The 16,697-nt window shown below is 37.5% G+C and overlaps 1 protein-coding gene across 2 annotated transcripts in view; it reads left to right on the top strand.

Moving 5' to 3' along the window:
- The window catches only part of LOC149242025 (surfeit locus protein 1-like), a 98,993-nt gene that overhangs the window by 78,106 nt on the left and 4,190 nt on the right, over positions 1–16,697 (top strand). The window lies entirely within an intron of this gene.

The raw sequence follows: 16,697 nt of genomic DNA, 5'->3' as shown, positions 1-16,697 counted from the left end.
TTGTACGACCTCAGACCCGTGCGAGCCAAACCAAAGAAAGAAGAATGATCATGGTGATATCCATATGGGGGTCACTTGACTTGTATTTATAGCCATCCATGGGTGTCCAATTTCTCTTTTGGGCTGAGTTGTCCTTGTCCTTTTGTGCACATGTGGGCTTTTCTTCAACAATACATTTTTCCTTGTCAAAATTGAGCACTTCAATAGTCAAAATTAGCCATCTTGAAAAAAGGAATCTAGTCCCATGATTGGAAGTTGTCACTGAGCTGCCAAATTAACATTGTTCTCAATACTAGAGACTAAAATCAAGTTCTTCTTCAACCCTGGAGCATAAATGACATCCGTCACTTTCAAAGGTGGGAATGACTCCCTGTAAAAGGATACCGTCCCCACTCTTGCTGCTTTGACTTTGTGGTTATTTCCAAGCACCACCTTCAAGTCAATATCATTCTTTGTGAGACTCGTGAAGTGCTCTATCACTCAAGTCATATGGCAAGAAGCTCCATTGTCTACCAACTAACACCAGAGGATGTAACACTAGTGGCAAGACTCACCACTAAAGCAATCTCAGTGTCAAACTTGGTGGAAAACTCATCCACCTTTGCTGAAGCTGCATTGCCCTTCTTCTTCCCCTTCTTATTGGAGCACTAAGAGGCATAGTGACCCATCTGCTGACATGCAAAGCATCTCACTTTTCTCATGTCCTTCTCTTTAACCTTTTTCTTACCCTTCTGCTGCTTGGCCCCACTAGAAGATCCCTTTTTGGCCTTCTTCTTGCCCTTAGCTATGAGGGCAACATTCTTCTCCTCACCTACCCCACCATGCTGGCTGCCACTCTTGGCACTACTCCTGGATGAAATCATCCCATATTCTCCTTCAATCAGGAAAATGCTCTTTGGCAACAATGCCATCCATGAATCCATCCCAATACTTGGGAAAACCATCCAATAACTGGTCCTCAGGGATAATCTCTCCCACTGCAGCCAACTCATCTCTCACCTGTGTGATCTTGGTGAGGTATGAGGGCACTGTGCTAGTCTTGGGTATCTTGGTGTTTCTTAACTTCTGATGCAACACCATCTTCCTATTCTCATTGGAGCTCTAGTGAAGTGTTACTAGGGAATCCCACATTTCATCAGAAAACTTCTTTCTTGTCACATGAGGGAATAGGTGGTCTTTAATAGCATCGAGAATGATTCTCCTTGCCTTCACATTCCACTTGTTGAAGTCTGCCAATTGAACTGGGTCAGTGGGAGGTTGTGCTGCATTCTCTACAATATCCCACACCTCAACTTCCTCAAGCAGCAACATCATTCTCTTCTTCTGCGGGCCAAAATTCTCAGCCCCACTCAGCCTATCTTCCACCCTCAAACCAGTAGCCATCTGACCTCCAAATCAACACTGCGCCTCAATCACTGAAAAAATAGAGGGACAGACAACCTCCCTCTCAACCACTGTTCTCTGGTAATTAGGCAGGTTTTAGTTTGCTGTAGGTTCACTGTTTTAGCAGAAGGTATGCTTGCTGGTATGTTTTCTTGTCAGCCGAAGGTTCACTGCTGTAGTTTCATAGCTCTGCTACCATGTAGAAAAATTTGGGATCCTGTAGTCCTCCCAGTTTCAGTTTTCTTTGCACGAGTTTAATGCCCACAACCCCACATGAAGATGCTGATATATATAAACTGTTCGCAAATTTAAAGAGAAACAAAACAGGCTGCTGCTACTTCTTTTGGCTTTTCAATTGATAGGAAAATGGACTAGTCTTCACACATACAAGACACTAGAATTTTTGGTCGGCTTTGGCCCTAAAAAGGCACACAAGGGTAAAACCAGTCATAAGGAGTTACATTGATAATTTTAGAGAAATGATTACAGCATTAAATAATATATCAAGGATTTATCTCTCCTATCGAAACTTGTGCCAACTTCTAGAAATTTGGGTCATTTATGACTACTGCTGTGGACTTCAGTCCTGAACCTCGGATCACTGTCCAGCACGTTCCGGCCACCTCTGCTCAGACTTCACTGCTCAGAAATTTGAGCCAAAGGTTTGACACTTCAGCCTTTAGTTCCAAAGTTGGTAACTTCTAATATATCCTTGAATTTCGAGCCTCTGCACAGGAATAGCTATCTCTGACCACGTGTCACTAACAACACTCTTCCAGCCTTGAATTTGCAGCCACTAACAGACTGATTCTCCTTGTATTTTTTCTGTTTCCTCACTGCCAAACCTGAGCTGGAATCACCTGAAATTGCAGGCTAGAATCTCCTAGAAATGCGGACCAATCTGGCCTTAAAATTCGAACTTGAATCTCCTAAAAATTTGCCCTGAAATTTGTGCTGGGGCTGCTACAGGCCTTGAGTTTCAGTGCTAATCATTCTACTAGGAAACTTGAGCTGATAGGTGACTTATCTTGGTGTAAGTTTATCCCCTCCTTTAGCAATCTTCAGCTATCATGGCCTCTCCTTGTTCTTTGCCTCCTTGCTGCCTTCTCCCACTGTGATGTTCCCAATTTTTGTGAGTGCAAAATTCATTAAGGAGTTTTGCCAATTTTGGTGATATTAAATAAAAAAGGAGAAAATATAATTTTGAGGGAGAAAAGCGGAAAATATTATTTTAATGAAGAATGACGGCAATTAATATTTTTTATTATTTTATTGGAGAATGGTGGCTGTTGTCGCACAGAATGTCTAGGCATCGCGACAATGGCTCAGATTGGGAGCTGTCACCCTGATCCCCAATCTCTACGTTTAAGTTATCTCCCTACAATAGGCTAAGGGGGGTAGACCCTACAGAAATGGAATGAAGGAGAACTAGTTGGGAACCAACCAGTTCGGGAGACACAGTGAAGCGACCAAGTACTTGATTAAGATTTAGCAAGACTTATAGGATTTGATTAGATTTAAACAATTGATACCAGTGCCTTATGGAGTCAACAATCTTGCTAGGAAAATTAGGACCAAGTAATTGATTAGCAACTGCTGCTTGGATGAATAACTATCTTATATGAAATGCAGATCCTAAAAATAATGTGAGATGCAGGAAACTTGGTTAATTTTAGTTAAATGCCTATCTAAGTTTTAACCCTTCGATCCTTTCTATATTGAGCCTGATTTCGTAGTAATTGGCAGAGAGAAGATAAGGTGAAGCACACTAAGGTGTGATTAACGATACCTCTGTTGAAAATCTAACATACTCGGTGCCTCCGGCCCTGTAGAGAGCTGTGGGTCTGACAACTGCAAGGTCACCGTTTTTAGTACTATTAAAAGCAGGCTTTTCAAGCAAAGATGGATGGGTGCCTATAGCTTGGAAGTAAATTTTAATTATGCAGAACTAACCTAATATGCAAATGCACGAGATGATTAGAAGATGAGATGAAGTTAGATTCAAGGACTAAAAGTGCTTATGCTACTATCTGCTTCAAAGTTATATATCAAAGCCCTTAATTTCCAAAATGAATGTTCACTTCACTAGACAAAGATTGAAAGATACATTTCTAGCAATATCACACTTAAACCACAAGCTTGCTTCAAATCTTTTTAATACAATTATAGCTTAGAGAACAGAAGCTTCTTCTCAATTTAATATCAATACCTTGAGCCTGATTTCGTAGTAATTGGCAGAGACAAGATAAGGTGAAGCACACTAAGGTGTGATTAACGATACCTCTCTTGAAAATCTAACATACTCGGTGCCTCCGGCCCTGTAGAGAGCTGTGGGTCTGATGACTGCAAGGTCACCGTTTTTAATACTATTAAAAGCAGGCTTTTTAAACAAAGATGGATGGGTGCCTATAGCTTGGAAGTAAATTTTAATTATGCAGAACTAACTTAATATGCAAATGCACGAGATGATTAGAAGATGAGATGAAGTTAGATTCAAGGACTAGAAGTGCTTATGCTACTATCTGCTTCAAAGTTATATATCAAAGCCCTTAATCACCAAAATGAATGTTCACTTCATTAGACAAAGATTGAAAGATATATTTCTAGCAATATCACACCTAAACCACAAGCTTGCTTCAAATCTTTTTAATACAATTATAGCTTAGAGAACAAAAGCTTCTTCTCAATTTAATATCAATGCCAATAGATGCTCAGAAATACTCGAAAGATATGCAATTTACCACAGTTCTACGAAATAGTACTTGATAATTACTTGAAAAATTCACCAAGAAATATGCAATAAATATCCAATAATTCAAGTAATTCAACAACACTTAGAATTACTTTAATGATGAGCAATCTCGATAGATGTCAAGCATAAGAAAATGCTCAAAACCTTAGCATGCACAATACTCTAGCAATTAAATTTCAAAATTAAATACCATTAAGAATCATGAAAAATGATTTTTCTTAAATGACCCTAATCCAGAAAAATTTCATGTCTTCCTATAGTCAACTTTAGAGATGATTTAAAAAATATTTAAATGTATTTTGACTATAGAGAAATTTAAATATTTTTTACCACCACAAGATTTTTCCCTTTAAGATTTTAAAGTCCCAAACCCCTAACAAAAGAAAAACCCAAGAAGGAACTTTAGATTGAAAATTTAATTATTCCTAAGGCAAATTTTATGTACTAAGGCTCATGAAACAAATTTAATGTGGCAAATGATTAGTTAAGTTTTTTAATGTGACAAATGTATAAAACTCAAAGGATTTCATGAATTAAATTTTTAATGGGCCGAGGGCCACATAAAAATTTAAAATTTTAATGCAAGACCACAAAGTTCGAGGGTTAGCTAGCAGGTTCGAGGAGCTGCAAGGGAGAAGAAAAGGGACGGTTTGAGATGGAAGAATGAGGGTTGCGGATTAAAAGAAACACAGGAGAGGGAGACAAAATGAAAAAATGCAGGCAAGAGTAAGTGAGAAGAAGGAAAACGAAGAGAGGGAAAGAAAAGAAAAAACGTAGGATGGATATTAGAGAGGGTTTCTTGTTCGAGGATTAATGGATGAATAAGTGGAGTCGCCACCCAAACAAGAAACCAACTGAAATGTCCAGGTGCTAAATGTTCAGATGGAGAAGATGAAAGGATTAGTGAGGTGATGAAAGATAAGGTGATGAAAAGATGAAGAAATATAACAGTGTCAGAAAACGTGGCGCTAATGGGATAAGAAATGATAAAAGGCTGAAAAGATGGAGATGAATGTCGTAAAGCCAAGGTTTAATAAATTGGTCCCCGATAATGGCACCAAAAAATGTTGTTGCACAGGATGTCTAGACACCGCGGCAATGGCTCAGATCGGAGGCTGTCACCTTGATCCCCAATCTCTTCGTTTAAGCTGTGTCCCTACAACAGGCTAGGGGGGTAGACCCTATGGAAATGGAATGAAGGAGAGATCTAGTTGGGAACTAACCAGTTCAAGAGACACAACGAAGCGACCAAGTATTTGATTAAGATTTAGCAAGACTTATAGGATTTGATTAGATTTAAATGATTGATACCAGTGCCTTATGGAGTCAAAATCTTGCTAGGAAATTTAGGACCAAGTAATTGATTAGAAACTACTGCTTGGATGAACAACTATCTTATATGAAATGCAGATCCTAAAAATAATGTGAGATGCAGGAAACTTGGTTAATTTTAGTTAAATGCCTATCAAAGTTTTAACCCTTCGATCCTTTCTATATTGAGCCTGATTTCGGAGTAATTAGCAGAGAGGAGATAAGGTGAAGCACACTAAGGTGTGATTAACGATACCTCTCCTGAAAATCTAACATACCCGGTGCCTCCGGTGCTGCAGAGAGCTATGGCTCTGACGACTACAAGGTCACCGTTTTAAGTACTATTAAAAGCAGACTTCTCAAACAAATATGGATGGGTACCTGTCTCTCTATCGACCAAGCTTATGCTTGGAAGTAAATTTTAATTATGCAGAACTAACTTAATATGCAAATACACGAGATGGTTAGAAGATGAGATGAAGTTAGATTCAAGGACTAGAAGCGCTTATGCTACGATCTGTTTCAGAGTTATGTATCAAAGCCCTTAATCACCAAAATGAATGTTCACTTCACTATACAAAGATTGAAAGATAAACTTCTAGCAATATCACAACTAAATCACAAGCTTACTTCAAATCTTTTAATACAATTATAACTCAAAGAGAACAAAAGCTTTTTCACAATTTAATATCAATGCCAATAGATGCTCAGAAATATTCGAAAGATATGCAATTTACCACAGTTCCATGAAAAAGTACTTGATAATTACTTGAAAAATTCACAAAGAAATATGCAATAAATATCCAATAATTCAAGTAATTAAACCACACTTAGAATTACTCTAACGAAGAGCAATCTCAATAGATGTCAAGCATAAGAAACCCTAACACACAAAAAAAACCCAAGAAGGAACTTTAAATTAAAAATTTAATTATTCCTTAAGCATATTTTATGAGCTAAGGGTCATGAAACAAATTTAATGTGGCAAATGATTAAGTTTTTTAATGAGACAAATGTAAAAAACTCAAAAGACTTAATGAATTAAATTTTTAATGGGTCAAAGGCCACATAAAAATTTAAAATTTTAATGCAAGAGCACAAAGTTCTCTTTTGATTTAATTCTTTAGAAATATCAAAGCCATATTAATAATGAAAATTGATTTTTTAAAATTTTTTATTTTTGTTTCAAACAAAATCATAGTGTCGTAAAAAAATTCAAAGCCAAAAGGAAAAGCAATCAAAAATAAAAAACAAATTGATTTCTAAAAAAAGAAATCAAAGTCACACTTCACAAATTAAAAACTTTAAAGTTATATTTTTTTTCAATTTTAAACAAAAAAATCAAAACAAAAATAAAATGAAAAGCAACCGAAGAAAATCGATTTTGATGTTATAAAAAAAAGTCTAACCCTAACGAATTATTAAAACATAAAAAAGTAAAGAAGTGAAATTGTTTTGCTTGTGTGCAGGGTCGATGATGACAACGAGGATGGAGCTCGAGGAGGAGGAGAGGGAAGATGCAGAGCAGGTAACAAGTGAAGGAAGCGCAGATGAGATGGAAAGTGGAGTTCGAGGATGAAGAGTAGTAGGTCGAGAGCTTGCGGGCAACAAAGAGGATAGGAGAAAGGAGGACGCAGGGAGATCCACGACAAGGGAGCAACAAGCAAAGACGAAGGGACGTGAATGGAGCCGCGCGGAAGGGGTAGCTAGCAGGTTTGAGGAGCTGGGAGGGAGAAGAAAAGGGATGGTGGGAGATGGAAGAACGAGGGTTGTGGATTAAAAGAAACACAGGAGAGGGAGAAAAAAGGAAAAACGCAGCCAGGACTCAACAAGAAGAAGGAAAAAGAAGAGAGGGAATTAAGAAAAAACGCAGGTAGTGAAAAAAAATTCGAATTTTTTCTGAGAGCAGAAAAACGCTGCAGAAAATGGTAGCCGAAAAACCTTTAAATTTTTTTCCAAAAAATTATATTTTAAAATGATATATTAATGCTTCAAATTTCCTCTCACGAAAACTCATGAAATCCCTAGATCTAAATTTAAAAACCCTCAGACTGAATATAATTTTAAATCATGTTCTTGCCCTCCAAGGTCTAGATTTGGCTTCAAATTAAACTTCTCTTTTAGATCTGCACCTTCAAAAACGAAAACAAAAATACCGAGAACCTAGATATACAAAAATAAATAAAACCCCAAAACCCAAGTTGGAAAATTTATTCCAGATCTATATAAATTTTTTACAGATCTATGCACAAAAGTTGTAGGTCTATCAAATCCAAGGAGTATGAGTCCAATTCCATTCCCAAATTTGATAATCTATGACTCTTATTAGCTAGATCTATCAATTTTTCCATAAAATATTTAAAAGATTTTGAAAATTTTGAGAGGTACTAGCTCAAAAACACCCTGCAAAAAAATTAAAAATTAATCTTAATATAAATCCCGAAGCTTATATGAGGTAGGTTCTTCAGAAAATATATGCTGAGAGTTGGCCGGTCCAATCGAGGACTATCCCCAAATGCTCAACAAAAAACTTGAGAGATCTCTTGCAAACACTAGATCAACCATCAAACCAAGTAGAGAAATAGAACAACAATGAAATTCTGAAGAAATAGAGATACCTGCTACTTCGATCAAAATTAAAAATGTTATCCTAGATCCAACAAACTGAATAAGATACCTGGTTTCAGATTATTCTAAGAGAGCTATTGATTGATAGTTTTCACATATCATTAAACAGGAATTAAAACAATGTTACCATAAATTCATGACGAGGAACGCCATCGTATGTTGAAACCCCAAAGACTTTTGCATTAAGTTCAAAAAAAGTATACAAGAGAGCTTGAGAGCTTAGTACACGATTCAAAGATCGGATGAGAAGACACACTGACACTGCCCTCTAATTTATAGGTAAAATTTCGAACATTTAGTTGGCTTGATCTATGTCAAATTAATCTTGACCGTTCATAAAGATTTAATTAATCTTTAATCATCACCGTCGAAATTATTTAATTTTTGAGGAGAAATCGAATTTATCATTTAATTGATTTTTAATTAACTCAAAATTAATTATTTTGAGTTAATTTCCTCAAAATTTTGACTTTGACTTAACCACCCAGGCCCAAGGGTCCAAAATTTCTTGATTTCCTCAATATTCCCTTGGCCGGAGACCTCTAAAAATTAATTTGTTTAAAACCCACGAATTTCACCATTGGAGAATTTAATTTTATCGAGGACAAAACTAATTAAATTTCTGGCTTAGGATTTAATTTAATTTTGCCATAAAATTTATTTAATTGACTGACGCGGGGATTAATAATTTTCACAACCCTCTAATACTTAGCCATGGTATCTAATTATGAGGGACCATGCATTGAATATTTTTTACATGAAGATTTTACAATTTAATATATGAAGGGGGAAAACCCATTCGTCATAGACTCTCAACATTTACCCATTTTTGTGACACAAAATATGATCTAGTAGACCAAGTAATCTGTAATAAAATAATCTAGCCAATTAGCTAAGATTATTCCCAAATTACTTTTGCAAAGACTCGATAAAAAACACTAGGACTCACTTAATATCTTGGTGACAAAATCCACCCTAGCTTTGGGGTGAGGTTAGAGGGAAAAACTTTGCCGATCATTTGTGTCTCGGTTGGTGATGAAATCTGAAAGACGCGCACACTCGAACAAGATAGATCCCTTTTGCGAAAAAGGGGGTGTACTGCTATGGGGTCGTTGACACAGAGTGGTCAACAACAACAAAATAATATTTTATTAAGAAAAGAGGCAAATTATTATTTTATTCAAAATGGTAGCAAAAAGTCTCTTAGTGGAAATTGGGGACCCACCAATAAAATAATAGGAAAATAAGGAGGATCTAGAAGCTAAATGGAGGCTCTATGAAAAATTATATGAGGGGGAACTCAATTGCAATTCATTCTATTCCTCTGATTGCTATTTGACATTGAGAAGAAGCTCAAACGAGTTTCAAGCGAAACTCAATAGCTAATTTTGTTGGACTTCAAGTGCTACCCTAGTTAGCTTAGGGGAAGATTATTTCAGATCTTCCATTGGGGTTAATTGGTTTGTTGTTGATTCACCACTTGAAGATCTAATGAGATTTCATTGCAGGAGACTGAGTTTGGTGATTCAATTATAGGACTATTCCTCCTACACCAAGAGGCTGAAATTGTATATCCTTTCCTAGGAGGATCGAGAACTAGTTGGTACATCAAATCTAGAGCGTGTTCCTTGTGCCATTATCCAATTCCCTCTAGGCTGAGCACCACCTCTCAACTAGACAAATTGCAGGAGACTATGAGGCCGAGTTGGTTATTTTGAAGACTTAAGATGGATGCATAAAGAAAGCCAAATTTGCTAGCACATCTGGGGGACGATTTGTTCTACATAAGACTGTGTCCTTCCTTCTAATGAGACGAGGGTTTAAGGGTCAATTCCTTTGCTAATTTCCTCCAAGTGTCTATCCACAAGTGGTCAAATTATTGGTGCACCAACAATAAAATTCATAAGGCCGAATTTCTGAATGGTACAAGAGGGCCGAATAATGGAGGAGCTGAAGTGATGGGGTCGCATTGCAGTAGCATTCATGCCAATATTACCCAGCGCTGTAGCAGGCATCTTTATATATTTAATATTTATCTCTGTTTGTAAGGGCTGAATTATTTGGAGTGTGCATCATTGTTTTAAAGAACCGTATGGTATTCTTTTCAGGGAAATTGGTGCCAAGGACTTATTGTCATTTCAGATCTGAAGATCCATCTAGAGTGTGCATCGTTGGTACCTGTAGCAACATAATTAGGAAAGCCGAATTGCATATGACCTGTAGGAGCCTACTTGTAGAAGCAAAGTTGGTTTCAAAAACATTTCCAGCTTTGTCTGTTGGTGTCATTATTGGATCAGATTTATGATCAGCGATATTTGTGATCACCAGAGGTCAAGGAAAGTCTGAATTTAGAGGGGGACTGCTGGCTATTTGATTCAGATTTGAAGCTTATTCTTTGGAACCATATTAGGCAGACCAGTGGTAGCTTATTTGGGCACACAAACATCTCCAGAATGGCCCATTTCAGATCTGTGCACTAGCACCAGTCATAAATAAAAGGGATCAAATTGCAGTCTTCTATTGTCCTGTAGCAGCTCATTAAAGAAAGCTGATTTGGTAATGTGACTGTAGCAGCTTATTTGGGAAGGCCAAATTGTTTTAAAGGATTCTCGAAGACAAGTTGGATTAGCAGATGTTTTTCCCAGGTGTAAGCCTTTCATTTGCCTTGTAGATTCGACAGATGTGCTCTCAATAAAGATTAATATTTGCCCCAGAAACTGTTAAGCTGATTTGGTAATGTGACTGTAGCAGCTTATTTGGGAAGGCCGATTTGGTTTAAAGGATTCTCGAAGACAAGTTGGATTAGCTGATGTTTTGCCCAGGTGTAAGCTCTTCAATTGCCTTGTAGATTTGACAAATGTGCTCTCAATAAAGATTAATATTTGCCTCAGAAACTGTTCTTATTCCAGATTGCTTATGAATTGCTTAACAAAATCTCTCTGCTTCCTATTGAAATGAAATTTTTGGGTTTGTCATCAAATTGTTTGTGAAAATGTGTTAAACATTTTCACAAATGTGTTGAATATTTTTGTAAACATTTGCTTGGAAAGACCTTTAGTGTGCTCTAAATTAATTTGAGAATTGTTTGCTTGAAGTCATCACCGCTGTAGCTTAGCACTTGTTTTGGTAACTACTGGAAATTTTTCATTAGGAATATTATAGTGGTATCAGAGCATGATCTTGGGCTGCTGTGGGGGAAGGGGGCAAGGTCATGGAGGTGTTAGACATACATGCTCAGTGATTGGTTTTTGGACGTTCTAATGTTGCAAAAAGGGATCATGGAAGAGTTGGTGAGATAGAACCAACGAAGGTTGGGGCAGAACAAGGAGATTCTAGAGCTCATGCAACAACTGGTGGGCATATGGATACGAAATATGCAGGGCACCAGACCTCCTCAAAAGGAGTGGACAAGACAGGGACAATCAGAGGGTGAGACCAGGAGGCGCTTTTGTTGGTGGAGACCTAGCTTTAGATATCAAGAGCTTGAGGAGGTTGAGCATGAGGCTAAGGGCACGCAAGATTGTGAGGAGCACATAGATACACCCAATGTGACGTAGGAGTCACCCTTGTTGGAGATTCCTTTGATAGCTCCGGTTGACACATTGGTGGAGATAGTTGAGCACACTCTCGTAGGGCCATCCGTTAATAACCCTAAGAGAACTTTGTAACAAAACTTGTAGTCTAAGACATACATTGAGTTGTTCTTTAACGAACCATGTAGCACTTCAGTTCTCGAAGGGCTTCCTTTGCAACAAGACTTCTTTCATGATTCAAGTCTTTCCGTTGAAGTCTCCTCCACAACCTTGTGCATTCTGCAAGTTATCTATTGGTAAAATGGTGAAGACTCAATTTTAATCCAATCTTTTAGAGGGATACCTACAACAGTTCAATTTTTTTTGAAAAGATATATTAGATCTACAAACTCTAGAAATCAAAACATAAAAGAAAACATTGCAAAACTTAAAGTAGGATATGCAAGGGATAGTATCCCTAAGAATCTCTAAAATAAATCTGTCTTTAGATTCTTCAGTCTTATTCTTCTTGGGTGGGGCTTCATCGACAACATTTGCATGTTCTCTTTCCGTCTTCTTATTTCTTGGGTTCTCGGGTTATTGAATTTTGTAGTGTCCCATCTTATGACAATTATAACATTCAATCTTTGATAGATCAACCTGCTTCTTTGGTCCTTTGAACTTCTTTTATGTTCCCTTCTTCTTGTGATGAGTAGAGTAGGCATTAGAAGTGAAGAGTTGTTTTCTTCATCTTCTTTCTTGTCACTTAATAACGAGATGCGGGCTTCTTCTTGACTTCATGCATTCCACATTTGTTCAAAGGTTGGTGTGTCTTTCCTGATGCAAAAGAGCTCCAAGATTTTGGTAGACCTAATAGAGAAGCAATCATGAGTTGTTTTTCTAGTACAACTTCATCTATAGCTTGGAGTTCATCTCTTATTCTAGAGATCCTTACAAAATATGATGAAACAATATCATCTTTAGTCATCTTTATTGTTCTTAGTTCATTGTTGAGACTAGTTATCTGACCAATGTTCTTGATGGTAAATAACTTGAAGAGGGCTTCATACGTTTCTTGAGCAGAATCTATATTGGATATGTATGGGATTGGATTGTTCTTTACTCCATCTACTATTAGATTCACAGCCAAGATGTCGGTTTCCCTGAACTTCTCCTTTCTTGCATCATCTGTAGGTTTCTTAACTTTTCCTTGAACAAGTTTCAAAACTTTATGCTTAGCAAGAATGATATCTATCCTATTCTTCCATGACTTGTAGCTGGAGGCTCCTTCTAGCTTGTTTTTTTGTCTTCATTGAGGTTGTCATAGTCTCTATATATAACAAGCTTCTCTTCTTATATTGTCGTTTTCTTAACTCTTCTTTCAATTAACCTTCAAGCTGCCATTTCCTTCCTTCTTCACCTTACCTATGATACCATGTTAGAAAATGAGAAAGGAAGAAAGGTTCTCTTATGTTGATAATTACTTGTGATATTCTTGTAGACTTATTATCTTCTTTATGTTCTTTTCATTAAGCAATCATCAAATCAAAACATGAAGATTAATGACACCAGATGTAGGCACTTAGCCAAGGTTAAAACCCTTCTCTAGGGGAACACCCTGTTAAACTTTTCCACTAATCAAATTGAGATAGACCAAGACCTTAGACCTTCCTCCTCCACCAAGTCAGCCTTCCAATACGATTCAACAAACTTCATTAGTCTCTTCTAGTTCAACGGCTACAACCCAACAACAATCCAAAATTTCGACCCAGCTACAATATTGCAATTTCAGCGCTTCTAGCAACCCAACAACTTTGCATGTGTGAGACAAGGAGAGAGAAAATTCGACTTCTTATGCTTGACAAAGACTTTTTCTCCTTCGCTAGGGCTTCCTTCCTATTCCTTGAATTTCACACCCTTTTTTGCCTCCAACTACAGATCGAACTTGTTGTGTGTGCTCCAAATGAGTCAAGTTGATGCCCTTTCATAGTGGATGATGCCTCCCTAATTAGGCCGAGTTTTCAGGTTGAGGCCGACTCGGTGGAGGAGGCCTAAATGACATATTTTACATGAAAATAATTTTCTTCTTTGATAGATGAAGCCCAAAAAAAGTCTTTTACATATTGACAAAGACAAGGACTCTTGACATAAACCCTAGAAGCCTACAATGGAGGCTTTGACCTAAAAACATTGACCCAAGCATGAAACCCATGCTTTAATAAGTCAATTTCTTTTATAATAAAACTCCTTTTTCTTTCTTTTGACAAATATATTACATCATGACTCAAATACAATTATGAAGACCGACACTAGTTACATTTTTCAACACTTTGGCCCAAACCTCCTATTAAAAAGGTCAAACCCTAATCTCAAGTGAAATCTCTGACCTCAATGGCTGAGATTAGATTTTGACTCACTGAGATCAACAACTATGACTTAATCTGTTGATGACTTATTTTCACTATTATAAAAAGGTACCCAACAATTAAATTAAATTGCCATCTAAAGTATTGACTTAGGAAATTCATTAATTAACTGCTGTAGGAGATAATTCAGGTGACTCATTGCATGTAATGGCACTTGATCCATGCAGAATCACCTTTCAAGCTACCATTTCAATTTTCAACAAAGCATGGGAGCAAGTGTAAAACCAAAAGTGGTCTATCATCCAATTCAACCTATGATCCATACTAGAATTCCGTTGAACATTAAATGAAAGCGCTTGAATAGAAAAATGGTTCATGTACCTTACAATAGGTGACCTGCGTTCATCGAATGCGCAGGCTAGATGAAAGAAAACACTGATTGGAGAGTGTATGAGAGGTATCTAAGTCTAGCTATCTGTGGATCATAAAAAGGCTGCTTGTTGACAAGATGAAACAACACGATAAAAGTTTTCTCCTAGGGGTCACTCACATGGGTGGTTAACAGGTGCACACGGTTGGAAAGTTGCAGTTGAAGTTGCCATATGATCTGCTAGCTTATTCAACATCCTTGGAACTGCAGTGATACCAAATGTGTCAAAACATTCAATTCAATTTCATCACACAGTGTGTCCCTATACCTTTTCAATCAAGGATTATTTGCTTCACATAAGTTTTCTACTTGGTTCACCATAATCGCAGAACCCCTTTTATCTTTCAATACCTTGGATCCCCTTTTCCTTGCCTGCACAAGGCCTAACAACAAGGCTTTGTATTCAGCTACATTGTTAGTGCAGTCAAATTCCAAGTGGAAAGAAAAAATGGGAAACAATACCTTTGGGGGATATGAAGATAACCCCTGCAACAACTCCAATCCTAGACTGCGCACCATCAAAGTGCATGGTCCATCACTGATGTGCCATAATGTTTGCAAGTTGTTGAACAGTTGAACTTGCTCCTCGTGGTCATCTGTAACCACGTATATTTCTAACTTCGGTTCTGAAAATCTAGGATATAAAGGTTTGTTGTATAGTTGTGGATTTTCAACATGATGCAACCTTTTCTTTTTCCAGAACAATCTCATCTTATGCCTCATAGTGATTAGGCTATCTGGATAAGGCCAGTCCATCTGGATGCTGTCCGCAACATCAACTGACCAATTCCTTAAGAGGAACATGCTCTACTTCACAGTGTACTCTATTATAACCACATGCAAAATCAAAACTCTCTCTTGTAAACGAACCTTGAAATATTTGATAACCCTGCAGACCTGTACTTCTTGTGAATCCATAGCCTGCACATCCCTCTAAGGCTTAGTGATGTTAAATCCCAATCCATTCATGATTTCGAAGGTCATTATGTCAGTGAATGCTCCTGGATCCAACATGCAATTATGTAATATCAAACCTTCAATGAGCAATGGACACTTGCAGGTGATCTTATAATAGAATCTCTTGAACCCATAAATTGATTTATCGTGATTCAATTCCCTTTGCCTGGGCATGTGGATCAAATCCACGAGAGGGGCCAGAATCTTTATCTTTGATAGCTCAATCTCCAAGGAGAAACTTGCCGGATCATGATGGATTGGGTCACGCACTTGAGGAGTATCTTTCTTTGCTGATGGTCCAATTGAAACTTTAACCTTCCATGCATATGTTTTGGTGATCTTTGCTACCATGCATGCGACTTTTGACTCAGTTTTCTCAATGTGCACTGGAGTTAGCTCTGCATGAATTAAATTGTTCTGGATCTAAATGAATGACACCTTTAGAACTTAACCCTTTGCCACCTTTTAGACTCGGAAAACTTGGGGGCTGCTAGTTTCTTCCATCACAGATAACATATTCAGTGTGTCTTCATGCTGCTTTTAGGATTCATTGGATTGATTAGGAACAAATACATACGTTGTTCGTGCAAATACGACATATCCTTCCTCATTGGGTGTTACTCACACGCTGTGTAGTAATAACTGGATTATCGGTAGTCTACAAAATTGTTTCCCATGATAATTATCAGAGGTTTCTGTACATCGGGCTTCTTCACATGCAAGAAAAGGCTTATGTTGGAAGGGTCTTTGATTCACATCAGTGTTCCGCTGACTCTGCATGTTGTTTTCCATATTCACTACTTTGTTGTTCACATCATGCAATAGGTCCACAATCTTAGAAAGCAATTCCTCTTTTTTGGCTTCTACTTCTTCCTTGAGTTCTTGGAGTCCTTTGGTTAGTAGAACTCGGACTATCCTTGCTTGCAAATAAAATAATATTGAAAGAGGTAATTGAACCTTTTGAGCTGACAAGATGTTTTGATAGCAACAGCCCATGCAATGTCCAAATCCCAATTCCTTTCCCCTAAGCAAAAAGGCAAAAGATCCATCAAATGCTTTAAAAGAATACAATAAAGCCCTGGTAGGATTTGATCCAACATTGTATAAAGTTTAGAAAATCACGTGTTGAACTCAGACACTATTTCATTTTCTTCCTTGTGGATGGAAGAGAAGGAATTTAACAGGACAAAACTGTCTTGGTTGTATACCCATTTCTTAGTGAACTGTTGTAGGAAAGAGTCACTTCTGTGAATGGAACTAGTTTTAAGAGCCTTATACCATGCTTGTACATACCCTTCTAGGGCCTACATGAACATCTTCATGTTCGATTTCCAAGTCACCCACAAATTTCAGAAAGC

The sequence above is a fragment of the Pinus tabuliformis genome, chromosome 8, assembly GCF_031772625.1.
Source record: "Pinus tabuliformis cultivar Carrire ecotype Pingquan chromosome 8, CPIR1, whole genome shotgun sequence".
Taxonomy (NCBI): Eukaryota; Viridiplantae; Streptophyta; class Pinopsida; order Pinales; family Pinaceae; genus Pinus; species Pinus tabuliformis.
This window is presented reverse-complemented; position numbering and strand designations above follow the sequence as displayed.